Consider the following 14,037-nt stretch of genomic DNA (forward strand, 5'->3'; position numbering starts at 1 on the left):
TCAGTGAATGCAACAGAGGCAAGACACCAGACCAACCAGAGAGTTGAATAGAGTGGCGAAGTCACGCCCATCTACTTACGGTCCATGGGACCTTATTTTGGAAAAATTATGCATTGAAGTCAATGGGGAGAGAAAACTTATCTTTCGATCCCGTTTGAATTGTGCCATGAATTACACATATGATGTTTGTCTATGGAGCTAATTTCCTGCCATAACTCCACAAACAAACTAAACAGGTTTTACTAATGCCTCATGATTCACTAACAAACACAATGTGGTTTGCAAACACAAAACACCATCTACAAACTAATGCATTTAGTTTTGCAAAGAAAAAACGTGTCTATCAAATAAACACATACCATTTTTCTAATAAATCATGTTTCAGAGACAAATTCAGCATAGGTTTTACAAGTACACAAATTTTTTTTACAAGTACAACACTTCTGTTTACAAGTACAAATCTTGTTTTTACAACTACAACACTTTTTTTTACAGGTAAAAACTTTTTCTTCTCACGGCGGAATATTACTGCCAAAAGTCACGTGACTCACTCACGTGACTTTTGGCAGTAATATTCCGCCGTGGTTGTGCTCATACACATTCACACATGCTCACTCACACATGCTCCACGGCAGCAGGGGGCACTACTGAGTCCATTGGGAAGGCGGGAGGTTGAGCAGAGAATGGAACAGCCCTTGCCAGCCTGATGACAGCGGTGTTTCTCGCGATCCAGCGATCTGAATTTAGCGATCACAACGAAAACAGCCAAGACACATATTGAGCCCAGAAAATGAATGTTCTTAGGGCTGTAAATATAATAAGCCTTTGTCTAAAATGGACAACATTGTAACTAAGGAGATTTAAACTATACAGCGATTCTGCACTCGGTCAATCAGCTGCTCTTCATTTTCTTTCCTGCTATATTCAATGAGTGATACAAATATGTTTTACCATACGTTCTGAATAAAACTGATACTGTTGGACTCGGTACTAGTTGACTGCTACCAGAAATAAAAGGAAGTACTTTACTGTGTACTTTGTGAGTAATCCTCTGTCAGAGTCCCCTCCATAGTACATAATGCATGTTTTTTGCTATCTTTGATGAATGATAAAAATAAAATGTTACCATTAGTTCTTAATGAAATTGATACGGGTTGACTTTGTATTAGTAAGCCTACTACTAACAATACATTGAAGTACTTTTACTGTGTATTTTTTGAGAAATACTCTGTCAAAGTCACCTGCTGAGAACAAAATCAAGCCACTTCTGCTAAGTTTGATGAGGGAATTCTTTTTTGTTGCCATTAGTTCTTCGTGAGATTGATCCTGTTGGACTCAGTACTACTGAAACTACCCCCACAAGTACTATGAAGTACTTATTGTGTACTTTTCCAGTAATCCTCTGTCAATGTCCCCTCCTGAGTACAATAATGCATGTGTTTCTTTTGATAAGCGTTAAAAACCTTTTTTAATAATTTACTATAATTTAGAAAGGTTTTTGTGAGAAATCATTTCAAAAGTAAACTTATTTTTCATTTTATATTTCAATTTGAAATGTTTGCACACAACATTATTAATTTATACATTTTTATAAACATTTTAAATTATGAATCCATTAATTTTATTGTATTTCCTTGAGGCTGGGGAAGATATCCAGCATGTGGTTCAACATGTAATACAAGTATATGTACAACATGGAAAAGTTTAATAGGAGGATGTGGATTTCTTTTCTCTCACCTTGTAATTACACAATCAAACAATCTATAATTTAGCTCTGACCTTCACAAAAACATTTTGTTGAATTGGACATATTTTTCCAAGCTCTATTGACAGACATGCAATGACTGGGACTGATGGAAGAATCTGAGAGGAATGAACTAGGAGCAGAGAAATAATCATATTTAAAAGACAGCAGCCCCATAAGAGGCCAACAAGAGTCACAAGGCAAGGCAAGGCAAGGCAAGGCAAGTTTATTTATATAGCACCTTTCAACACAAGGTAATTCAAAGTGCTTTACAAAAATGGAAGACATTTTAAAAATGGCATTTAAAATCAGTCATTAAAAAGGAAAGATAATAAAATAAACATTAAAAGAAAAAATACATGAATAAAAGTTAAAAGTTACAGTGCAGTTTAAGATGTGAATAGTTCAATTAAAAGCAGCGGCAAAAAGAAAAGTCTTCAGCCTGGATTTAAAACTAGTAAGAGTTGCAGCGGACCTGCAGGTTTCTGGGAGTTTGTTCCAGATATTCGGAGCATAATAACTGAATGCTGCTTTACCATGTTTAGTTGTGACTCTGGGGACAGAAAGCTGACCAGTCCCTGAAGACCTGAGGGTTCTGGATGGTTCATAATTTAGCAGTAGGTCAGACATGTATTTTGGGCCTAAACCATTCAAAGCTTTATAAACCAGCAACAATATTTTGAAATCTATTCTTTGACACACAGGAAGCCAGTGTAAAGACTTCAGAACAGGAGTGATGTGATCCACTTTCTTAGTGTTAGTGAGGACTCGAGCAGCGGCGTTCTGAATTAGCTGCAGCTTTCTAATAGATTTTTTAGTGAGGCCTGTAAAGACACCATTGCAGTAGTCGAGTCTACTGAAGATAAAAGCATGGACAAGTTTTTCCAAATCCTGCTGTGACATTAGTCCTTTAATCCTAGATATGTTCTTTAGGTGATAGTAGGCTGATTTAGTAACTGTTTTAATGTGACTGTTGAAACTCAGGTCAGAGTCCATGACTACACCTAGATTTCTGGCTTTATCTGTTGTTTTGAACATTGCAGACTGAAGCTCAGCGCTAACTTTTATACGTTCTGCCTTGGCTCCAAAAACCATTACCTCAGTTTTATCTTTGTTTAATTGGAGAAAGTTCTGACACATCCAGTCATTGATTTGTTCAATGCACTTACTCAGTGTTTGAATTGGAGCATAATCTCCTGGTGAAATTGTTACGTAAATTTGTGTGTCATCCGCATAGCTATGGTAACTTATTTTGTTGTTTTTCATTATCTGAGCCAGTGGTAGCATGTAGATGTTAAAGAGAAGAGGCCCCAAGATGGAGCCTTGAGGTACCCCACATGTCATATTTGTCAACTCAGATGTGTATTTACCTATAGAAATAAAGTTTTTTCTGTCCTTTAAGTAGGACTCAAACCAATTTAGAACTGTTGCCGAAAGTCCCACCCAGTTTTCTAGTCGGTCTAGTAATATGTTGTGGTCAACAGTGTCAAATGCAGCACTGAGATCTAATAATACTAACACTGAAGTTCTGCCACTGTCTGTGTTTAAGTGGATGTCATTGAAGACCTTTACAAGAGCAGTCTCAGTGCTGTGGTTTGGACGAAATCCTGACTGGAACACATCCAAACAGTTATTTAAATGCAAGAAGTTACTCAACTGTTGAAATACTACTTTTTCAATGATTTTACCTAGAAATGGCAGGTTTGATATTGGCCTGTAATTGTTCATTACTGAGGCATCTAGATTATTCTTTTTTAAGAGCGGTTTAATGACTGCAGTTTTCAGGGCCTCTGGAAAAATACCTGAGTGAAGAGATGTGTTTACTATATGAAGTAGATCTGAGGCCATGCAAGGAAAAACATCCTTGAAAAATCCTGTTGGAATAATATCAAGGCAGCAGGAGGAGGATTTCAGAAGTTGAATAATGTCCTCTAAGTTTTTACCATTAATCTGATGGAATTGTGTCATGGTGTTTGAATTGATATTAGGTGGACATAGGGACAAAACATTTGCTGTACCTGATGTAGAGGCACTGACTGCTTGTCTAATTTTCTGAATTTTGTCAGTGAAGAAGGAGGCAAAATCATTGCACGCCCTGGTGGATAGAAATTCAGAGGCTACTGACACTGGGGGGTTAGTTAGTCTGTCGACGGTAGCAAACAAGGCACGTGCGTTGTTTTTGTTTTTGGTAATGATGTCAGAGAAGAAAGACTGTCGTGCGTTTTTCAATTCCAAATTATAAAGGCCAAGTCTCTCTTTATAGATTTCAAAGTGAACCTGGAGATTTGTTTTTCGCCACCTACGTTCAGCTTTTCGACACTCTCTTTTTTCTGTTCTCACGGTCATGGCCTTTCTCCATGGAGATATTTTCTTGCTAATCACTTCCTTTACCTTAGTTGGAGCAATGGTATCTATAACATTTTTAATTTTTGAATTAAAATGATCTACTAGCTCATTTACTGAGATGTTAGCAGGGGCAAGTGTGGATGAGAAATTCTGAGTAAACATTTCCCTAGTATTTTCAGTTAAATATCGCTTTGTGGTTACCTCTTTCTGAACATTTTTGTGAACAGAAATAGAGCTCTCAAAGAAAACACAGGAATGATCAGAGAGTGCAACATCAGTCACCACAACCTTTGAGATATTCAGACCCTTTGAGATAATTAAGTCCAGAGTGTGCCCCTTATTGTGCGTGGGCTCCGCCACATGCTGAGTCAGTCCATAGTTATCAAGAACACAAAACAGTTCTTTAGCCCCTCTGTCCTGGGGGTTGTCAACATGGATGTTAAAATCACCAACAATGACTAAACGGTCAAAGTCAATACACACTATAGACAGCAGTTCAGTAAAATCATCAAAAAAGCTTGCACAGTATTTGGGTGGTCTATAGATATTTAGGAACAGAGCTCGAGAGGAGCATTTCAGCTGAAGGGCCACATATTCAAAAGAAGCAAAGTCCCCATAAGATGTCTTCCTGCATTGAATGGAATCATTGAACAAAATAGCAACTCCACCCCCTTTCTTATGCATTCTTTCCTGACTCATAAAACTAAAGTTGGGAGGGGTTGATTCGATAAGAACAGCTGCACTGTTATTTTGTTCAATCCAAGTTTCCGTTAAAAACATAAAATCGAGATTGTGCTCAGTGATAAAATCATTGATTAAAAATGTTTTTCCTGCCAAAGACCTGACATTTAATAAAGCTAGTTTAAGTTTGTTAAATACACTATCAGTAAAACATTTTGTGACAAGCTGTGGCTGACATGGAATCACTGCTAAATTTGATAACCTCACACAAACGTTTGAGCACTTCCTGTTTCTAAGCTGATTTACCGCTCTTAATCTATTACCTATCAACACAGATATCGGCAAAGCTACTGGCAGGCAGGGCCCCGGCATGTGCTGGAAAGAGTTGAGAGTGCCATATGCCCTTGAGCCTGGACCCAGCACATATCAGTAAAAGTTTGTTGCGTTTTGTACACACACATCCTTATCAGGCTTCGGAGACTGCAGATGCTTTCTTGAAGGGATGGGAGGTGGTTGACATAGGCACAGTGATGAAGACGGGGGAGATGGTGCGCGTCTCTGCTTCGGTGATTTTGGTGGGCGTCGTTGAGGGGCGGGGGTAAAGGACATGCTGCCAACCCTGCATCTCGCCTTCATGCGGTCATCGAACTCCAGGGGGGAGGGCGAGGGTGAAAGGGTGAGCGGAGAGTAGAGAGAGCTGGGAGATGAATGAAGAGTATCCTCCAAGGCGTTGACAGGGGGGGTGACGGGCAGTGGAGACTCCTCCATTTGTGTCATAGGTCTCCCATAATCAGAACATTCCTCAGGCGGGTGCAGTGATACTTCTTCAGGGTTTTCTGCGCAATTTGTTGTGTCTTTCTCCTGTTTTGATTCCTCTTGCCGCTTGTCCTTGGCAGAGGGAACAGATTGCTGACGCAGGCAGTTGAATATGTTAGAGATAAACAATTTCACTCCTGACTTGTTCAGGCAAACTCCATCTGCCTTAAAAAGATGTCTGCGATCCCAGAAAAAGTTAAAATTGTCAATAAAATGGACAGAATGGTCAGTGCAGGCAGCTGAAAGCCACATGTTCAATGCAAACAGTCTGCTGAATCTCTCCACTCCTCTTCTGACTGGCGGTAGAGGGCCACTGATGAACACCTCCGCATTTAGAGAGCTGACAGTTTCCAACAGACATTTAAAGTCTTCTTTCAGCGCTTCTGACTGTTGTTTCACAACATCATTTGTTCCAATATGTAGTACCACATTCTTCACAGTCGGATGTTCAGCCCCAATATGCAGGATCTTCTCAGCCAAGTCGGAGACCATATCCTTGGGGAAACAGAGTACTTTGGTGTTGTTCTTACTACACAGACCTTTTACATCTCTTACAGCAGAATCACCCACAATCAGAGTTTCAGGCCCAGCCGTTAGCTTTCCCTCTAGCCTTTTACTTTTGGAGTAGCTATTGGTCCTTACCCTGCTGTGTGAAGAGGACGGGTTATCCAGGTCATCAGAAAGAGATCTCCGGTTCTCGGTCAGTGGAGCGTATCTGTTCTGGATTGGCACACTTGGTGGTTTAGGAGGATTGTTTGTAGTTCTCCCTTTAGCAGCTGTCCACGGCTGTTTCCTAGTATGAATAGGGGTTGAAGAGGCACTCTTCCTGGGTGATAACAATGCAGGCCAGCCGGTCGCATCACAGATTTCAGAGCGCTGGGCTCTGCCTGTTATTCGTCCTCCCAAATCCCATGGAAATGATTTACTCTTAGGCTTAGCACCCAGAGAGTTCCAGGGAGGACTACCACTTGTAGATTTATTACCCAGTACACAGCCCTCCTGTTCCTTGGAAACCTTGTAGCTGCTAACTAGCTGTGAGTTAGCATACCCTTTTCCATTATCTTGCAACACTGGTAAAGTGGTGTTATTCCCACAACATAGTCCATTCACTTCCACGTTAACTTCCAACCGTTGCATTTTCATTTCCAACACAGCCATCTTCTGTTGAAGTTTGTGGAAGTCATCTGTAGAGAACGGAGGCATTTTGCTACCAACTAGCTTAAGCTAAATAGCATGCAGTAGCCTACCAGGCTTTAGCTGTTGCTAGGCCACGCTACTGTAAGACTGAGGTCGTCGTAAAAATGTTGAAATATGGCTGAAACCCTCCGTCTATTTACGATGAATAACTGTCCCAGTGATAAGTTAATGTCCAGGAGCCGCTGCTCGAAGTTTTCAGAGAATAAGAATAGGAAAATCAGCATAAAAAGTAAGCAGAGGCAAGAGCAAGCAGAAAAGCGTCTGCACTGTAAGAAAGATAACAGGGGTGCGTCACTTTGCTGAAGGATATTTGTGACCAGCTATCCAGGCCAGACTCTAAAGACTTTCCAAGGTGTGAAAATGCTGCTGCTGGAGTACTGACTGGAAGTATTGCTGATATCATGTCAACCATCCTCTTAAAGTACTCTGTCCAACAATATCAGTCTCAGAAAGGTGTTTTAACGCTTATTCAAAATAGCAGAGAAACATGCATTATTGTACTCAGGAGGGGACATTGACAGAGGATTACTCAAAAAGTACACAGTAAAAGTACTTCATAGTACTTGTGGTACTAGTACTGAGTCCAACAGTGTCAATCTCACGAAGAACTAATGGCAAAACATATTTTTTTCCCTCATCAAACTTAGCAGAAATGGCTTGATTTTGTTCTCAGGAGGGGACTTTGACAGAGTATTTCTCAACAAATACACAGTAAAAGTACTTCAATGTATTGTCAGTAGTAGGCTTACTAATACAAAGTCAAACCGTATCAATTTCATTAAGAACTAATGGTAACATTTTATTTTTATCATTCATCAAAGATAGCAAAAAATATGCATTATGTACTATGGAGGGGACTCTGACAGAGGATTACTCACAAAGTACACAGTAAAGTACTTCCTTTTATTTCTGGTAGCAGCAGTGGCGGCTGGTGGAAAATATTTTAGGTGGGGCTGTGGAAATGGTGATCAAACAATACTAGAGGGGTCCGGGGGGATGCTCCTCCGGTAAAATTTTTGAGAAAAGACCCCTTAAATCATGACTTCTGGTGATGTTAGAGGGGGGGAGAAGGACAATTTGAGGCTTAAAAATATGAGAAGACTGATCAATACCTCCATAACTTCAGTGTGGTTAGCTATGAATCTTCCAAAACTTCCAAACACCTTGTCCTGGACATAGTTTATACAGCATAAACTGTGCAACAGTACAGTAGGCCCACACAAACTGCAGAACACCGGGGCTTTGGGAACACTGATTTAATTCCCATTTAACCTGTTAAGGGGCTTTTTTCCCCCTTTTTTTTTCTCACGAAACTGTGTCTCAGGGCTTCTTAAAATGTAATAAACTATTCATGTGTCCTACTCAGAGGAAACGCATCTAACTGATGATATGAACCATGTTTACCGAAACAAAACACAAGTCTCATAAGAAGCGTCTAAATGAGCCCTGAGCGAAAAAATGCTAACGCACTCTAGGTATAAATCAATCGATATACTTATCGGATATGCACAAACAAGTTTACAAGCTGAGATTCCACATATTCTAGAAATATAAGTATCATCACTGAGCGATCAGAACTCGTGACAGGGGAAGCAAATACAGACATCACACAACGTAGCTTTAGGTAGCAAAACATGGAGATATGCTCACCTTTTGCAGAATAACAATTCTGATCAAAAACGAGAAAAACGCAGCTGAAGGTTAATCCATAAATTAATCCAATGTGTCTGTCACTTTGAAAAATGATTGATGATCCATAATTCCATTTTTATGTCAAAAACTGAGTTTTCATTAGCTGCTAAATGGTAGCTTCCAGAGTGTATGACAGCTTCCTGTTTTGTCTCCTTGGATACGAGTCCAAACAACTCACTGACTGCACGGGGCGCTCACGTAGGAGCCCTGTGACCATCATATTTGACGACGCTGATTGGCTGAAATTATGTTTTCGCGGCATAGTTTACACGTTACAGATAGCAACAGTCAGCTGCTAGTGGCTGCTGCTGCACTGGTTGAGGGCTCCTCTCTTAGCGCCCAGACGAGAGAAGGTACACGGGCAAGGCCAGGCAGGAAACATGTGACTTATCAGTAACTTTAGACATCGTAACACAATTTTAAACAAGATTTTATTGTAGATTATACATTTTACTGATACCAATTATATAATATTTACCTTGTTCATTAAAAATAAAAATATATATGTTTTTTAAAATATATTTTTTATTTTTATTTTTATTTTTTAATATGGGAAGAGGTGGGGCGGCCCTAGCGCCCCTATGGACCGGCCGCCACTGGGTAGCAGTCAACTAGTACCGAGTCCAACAGTATCAGTTTTATTCAGAACGTATGGTAAAAGATATTTGTATCACTCATTGAATATAGCAGGAAAGAATATGAAGAGCAGCTGATTGACCGAGTGCAGAATCGCTGTATAGTTTAAATCTCCTTAGTTACAATGTTGTCCATTTTAGACAAAGGATTATTATATTTACAGCCCTAAGAACATTCATTTTCTGGGCTCAATATGTGTCTTGGCTGTTTTCGTTGTGATCGCTAAATTCAGATCGCTGGATCGCTAGAAACACCTGCCATCAGACTGGCAAGGGCTGTTCCATGCTCTGCTCAACCTCCCGCCTTCCCTATGGACTCAGTAGCGCCCCCTGCTGCCGTGGAGCATGTGTGAGTGAGCATGTGTGACTGTGTATGAGTCAGTCACGGCGGAATATTACTGCCAAAAGTCACGTGAGTGAGTCACGTGACTTTTGGCAGTAATATTCCGCCGTGAGAAGAAAATGTTTTGTAGTTGTAAAACAAAGTGTTGTAGTTGTAAAAAAAATGTGTGTACTTGTAAAAAAAAGTTGTGTACTTGTAAAACCTAAGCTGAATTTGTCTCTGAAACATGATTTATTAGAAAAATGTTATGTGTTTGTTTGATAGATACGTTTTTTCTTTGCAAAACTAAATTCATTAGTTTGTAGATGGTGTTTTGTGTTTGCAAACCACATTGTGTTTGTTAGTTGTTAGTTATTCTTGAACCCCGAGAGCAGGAGAGACTGAAAAGAGTCAAGGCAAGCTTATACAAGTTAACAGCATTTAATTACACAAAAGATGCTGTGGTTTACAAAAGAAATGTGCTCGTTGGTGGTTTGCTCCTGCCAGCTGTTTTGTCCCCTCCGCGCTGGGTCAGCTCGGGGCAAGGAGAGAGAGAGATCCTTCTTGGGTCTCCCGGGTAAGACCTGTAGTCTTCTCCTATTGGCCGGCGTCGACGGGGGCGTGTCCAATGCAAATCCTGTCGGTTTCTGCTGCTGAATTACATCACTCGGATGTCTGTGGTCATCTAAACATTCCCTAATAAACCTCATTCCAGCGTCAATAAATGAGTGTTAAACTCAGGGTGTTTAGTGTACAACATCACGTTATTTCACCTTCAATTCACGGTTTGAAAACGTAGCATTTCGCCACAAGCTAATGCTAACCGGAAATGACGAAATTCACCAGCGGAAAAACCGGAAGTCACATGTGAATCTTCGGTTTTCAGAATAAAACAGATTTAAATGAAATACAGTGTATTTCATTCAAATTACGCCACATCAACATTGATTTTAATTTCTAACAATCCCTCCTTTCACACTTTTTAAGGTGTGAACACAATACTGGAATCAATGAGTTCTTCATAAGACTGCTTTTAAACTGACGGTATGTTTTAGACAAAATTATGTCATAAAACATTGATTTTAATTTCTAACATAGTGAATCATAAAGCATTTGTAAAACCTGTTTAGTTTGTTTGTGGAGTTATGGCAGGAAATTAGCTCCATATTTGTCAATCTTAAAAAATAATTTCCATGTCAAAAAAATCACAGTTTGTCGTAAAACTGTTGAAATATAAGACTATGAAAAATACGTTGCGTAAGTGATGTCACAATTGTTTTCCTCCACTAAGAGATAGCTAAGATCAGCGCCATATAGATAGAATCTATCTATATGGCGCTGGCTAAGATAAGATAACTTTAACAAGATGCCTGTGTGCTTAGTACCAGGTTGTTATCATACCAGCAATGGGTCTTGCTCGTTCTTTCGCTTCCCGTCTGATGAAAGGACCAGGAGTGGCTTGATCAAGTTAGCTACATAGCTAGTAGCTAGCACGTTAGTTAGCATTACAGCCTTGTCATTTTTATTAGCCTTAACATGAAGTAACATTAAGTAACCCAAAATGTTAAACAGTAAGAGTAGTAGTCATATTTCGTGAACCCTTTGAAGAGTACTGTCACACCGGTGTGATCATTCTATAATACACAATTTAAGCCCGGGGGGGAAATGCTAACGCTACATTAGCATCGGCGATCTTTTGCACTTCATGCTATCTGCACAAATGGTTGACATTAAACATTAAAAAGACCAGGCAGTTCAGAGAGAATCAAAGGAAGGCAGGCAGTTTTGCATGACATTCATAGTGAGGGTAGTTAATCCTTTTTTTGACAAGACAGCAGTGACGGCCATCTTGGTGACGTGTGTTATTGTGCAAGACCGGAGATGTAGTTCATTGAGCATTTCACACAAACAAATGTGTTACTTCACAGTTTTACGACATATATATATTTTTTTGACTTGCAAAATTATCTTTTAAATTGACAAACATCATATGTGTAATTCGTGGCACAATTCAAACGGGATCGAAAGATAATCTTTCTCTCTCCATTGAATTCAATACATAATTTTTCCGAAATAAGGTCCCATGGAGGTCCACCGGAAAGGGAGGGACTTTGCCACTCTATGGAAATAAACATCTGTCTTATTGGCTGATTACCTATCCTGTGAGCTGTGACAATGTTTAAAATAAACTGTCAGTCGGACTCAGAGTTTTTGAAGATGGATATAAGAAAAAAAATTCTTAAAAAATACGACAATTCTCAAGTGGTGGCTCACACAACAAAATCAGAGCCAGCACTTGAGCCAGGTAAACAAGGTATGTAAATGTTAGTAAACTTCCAAGTTATGCGATCATGTAAGCAAATAAATTACAGCTACGTTGACGTCACTTTGAATCGCGGGGGTAAGCTAAACCGTTAGCAAGTAGCTATAGCTAGCCAGATATATTAAATAAACACTTTGTCATACAATCTAAATGTAATGTTTTTTAGCGTTACCTGGTGATTTCAAAGAAAGCTCTCTGGGAAATGTTGACTTACTGTTCGACATGAAGCTAGAAGCTACCTTACAGTACACAGTTGATCCGGAGTCCTGTCAGTTAAAGTGTTTCATAGTTAGCTTAGCTAAGCATCAACCTAGCACTGGATGTTATGTGACAGTTTTTCTGAGAAAAAGTCAGCTGAAATGGTGGCATAGTTGCCACTGCTTTACGTGTCAACAGCATGTTTGAACGTATTTGCAGCAGTAAATGTGGCTGTTTGGCCACTGACGTTGCCATAACAACACCTGAATTTAAATGTGCAACCTCTTTTTGTGACAGATTTTTGCATGAAATTATAATTCTTCTGAATGATAATCCATAACGAAAAATCTGTTTACAGTTCTGTTGCATATGGGTGTTGAGAGATGTATCCATAGATCTCTTAATTTTGCTCTCAAAGTGCACCAGATTGATGCTTTTATCTTCAATATTTAAAAAAAAAATCTTCCCAGGGGAGCTTGCCCCCGGACCCCCCTAGAGGATGTTAGGTCCACGGTGTTTACATGCTTATTTATACAATATGTGTGCTTATGCTAACATCATAAGACAAAAGTTGGTTCCGTGTTGTGTGTAGTGAGAACGCGCTAGAGTGAGGGGGGCCCCCAAGCCAAAGCTCGCTTAGGGCCCCCAAAAGTCTAGGGCCGGCCCTGCACACACACACACACACACACACACACACACACACACACACACACACACACACACACACACACACACACACACACACACACACACACACACACACACACACACACACACACACACACACACACACACACACACTCTGTTACAACCCGGCTCTTGGGCTGTAACAAAAAGTTGGGAGTCGAGACGAGGGGCATGGAAATATAACAATTATTTAATAGTAGTTGATACAAAAACTGACAGCCGCGACGAGAGGCTCACACGGGGAGTGTGCGAGAGGAATGAGAGAGCCGCCTCCCGAAACTCGATGGGCTGTCTTTTAGCTTTCTGGTGGAACTCCATGGGACCTTATTTCGGAAAAATTATGTATTGAAGTCAATGGCGAAAGAAAGATTATCTTTCGATCCCGTTTGAATTGTGCCATGAATTACACATATGATGTTTGTCGATTTAAAAGATAATTTTGCAAGTCAAAAAAAAAAAAGATGGTCGTAAAACTGTGAAGTAACACTTTTGTTGTGTGACACCGCTCAATTAACTACATCTCTGGTCTCACACTACACACGTCACCAACACCAAGCTGGCCGTCACGTTAGCACATTTCACCTCTTTCTTTCAGAATGAGGCGAAAAGTATTAAACGAGGAGAAAATCACGACAAGTCTGGGCATGTTGAGAGCTGTATATACACAAAAGGGGAGTTTGTCGGTTCCGTAAGAGCCGAGGTGAGTATTAAACAAGTGTAATTTGTAACGTTAATGTCAGCTAGCTAACATTAGCTAACAATGTACACTCCTGTGTTTTGTTTGAGCAACTAGTTTTCTCGTTAAGAACTGCGTGATCGCTGTGTATGCTGTGGATAACATTAGTGTTGGCAAGGACAAGGTACACAGAAAAGGAGTTGCTAAAACAAAACACGAGAGTGTACCTCGTTAGCTAATGTTAGCTAGCTGACATTAACGTTACACATTACACTCATTGAACACTCACAGAAACCTTGTACAAGCCGGTCCCGCATGCTGGCTCTTACGGAAACCGACTAACTCCCCTTTTGTGTAATAGCAGCTGATGTTGATGATTTCCACCTCCTTTAATACTTTTCACCTCATTCTGGTGTTGGTGACGTGTATTGTGCGAGACCAGAGATGTAGTTCATTGAGCGGTTTCACACACAAATAAGTGTTACTTCACAGTTTTACGACAAACAGTGACTTTTTTTACTTGGAAATTATTTTTTAAGATTGACAAACATTATATGTGTAATTCATGGCACAATTCAAACGGGATCGAAAGATAACTTTTCTCTCGCCATTGACTTCAATACATAATTTTTCCGAAATAAGGTCCCATGGAGTTCCACCGGAAAGGGAGGGCTCTCCCGCAACATCTTGCAAGAAACAGCGTCTGAGAGCTACTTAACA

General features: G+C 40.0%; 1 protein-coding gene across 1 annotated transcript in view; it reads left to right on the forward strand.

The window, feature by feature from the left end:
* LOC117469234 (fibronectin type III domain-containing protein 5-like) overlaps positions 1-14,037 on the forward strand; it is a 93,902-nt gene that overhangs the window by 63,723 nt on the left and 16,142 nt on the right. The window lies entirely within an intron of this gene.

Source organism: Trematomus bernacchii, unplaced genomic scaffold (genome assembly GCF_902827165.1).
Source record: "Trematomus bernacchii unplaced genomic scaffold, fTreBer1.1, whole genome shotgun sequence".
NCBI lineage: Eukaryota > Metazoa > Chordata > Actinopteri > Perciformes > Nototheniidae > Trematomus > Trematomus bernacchii.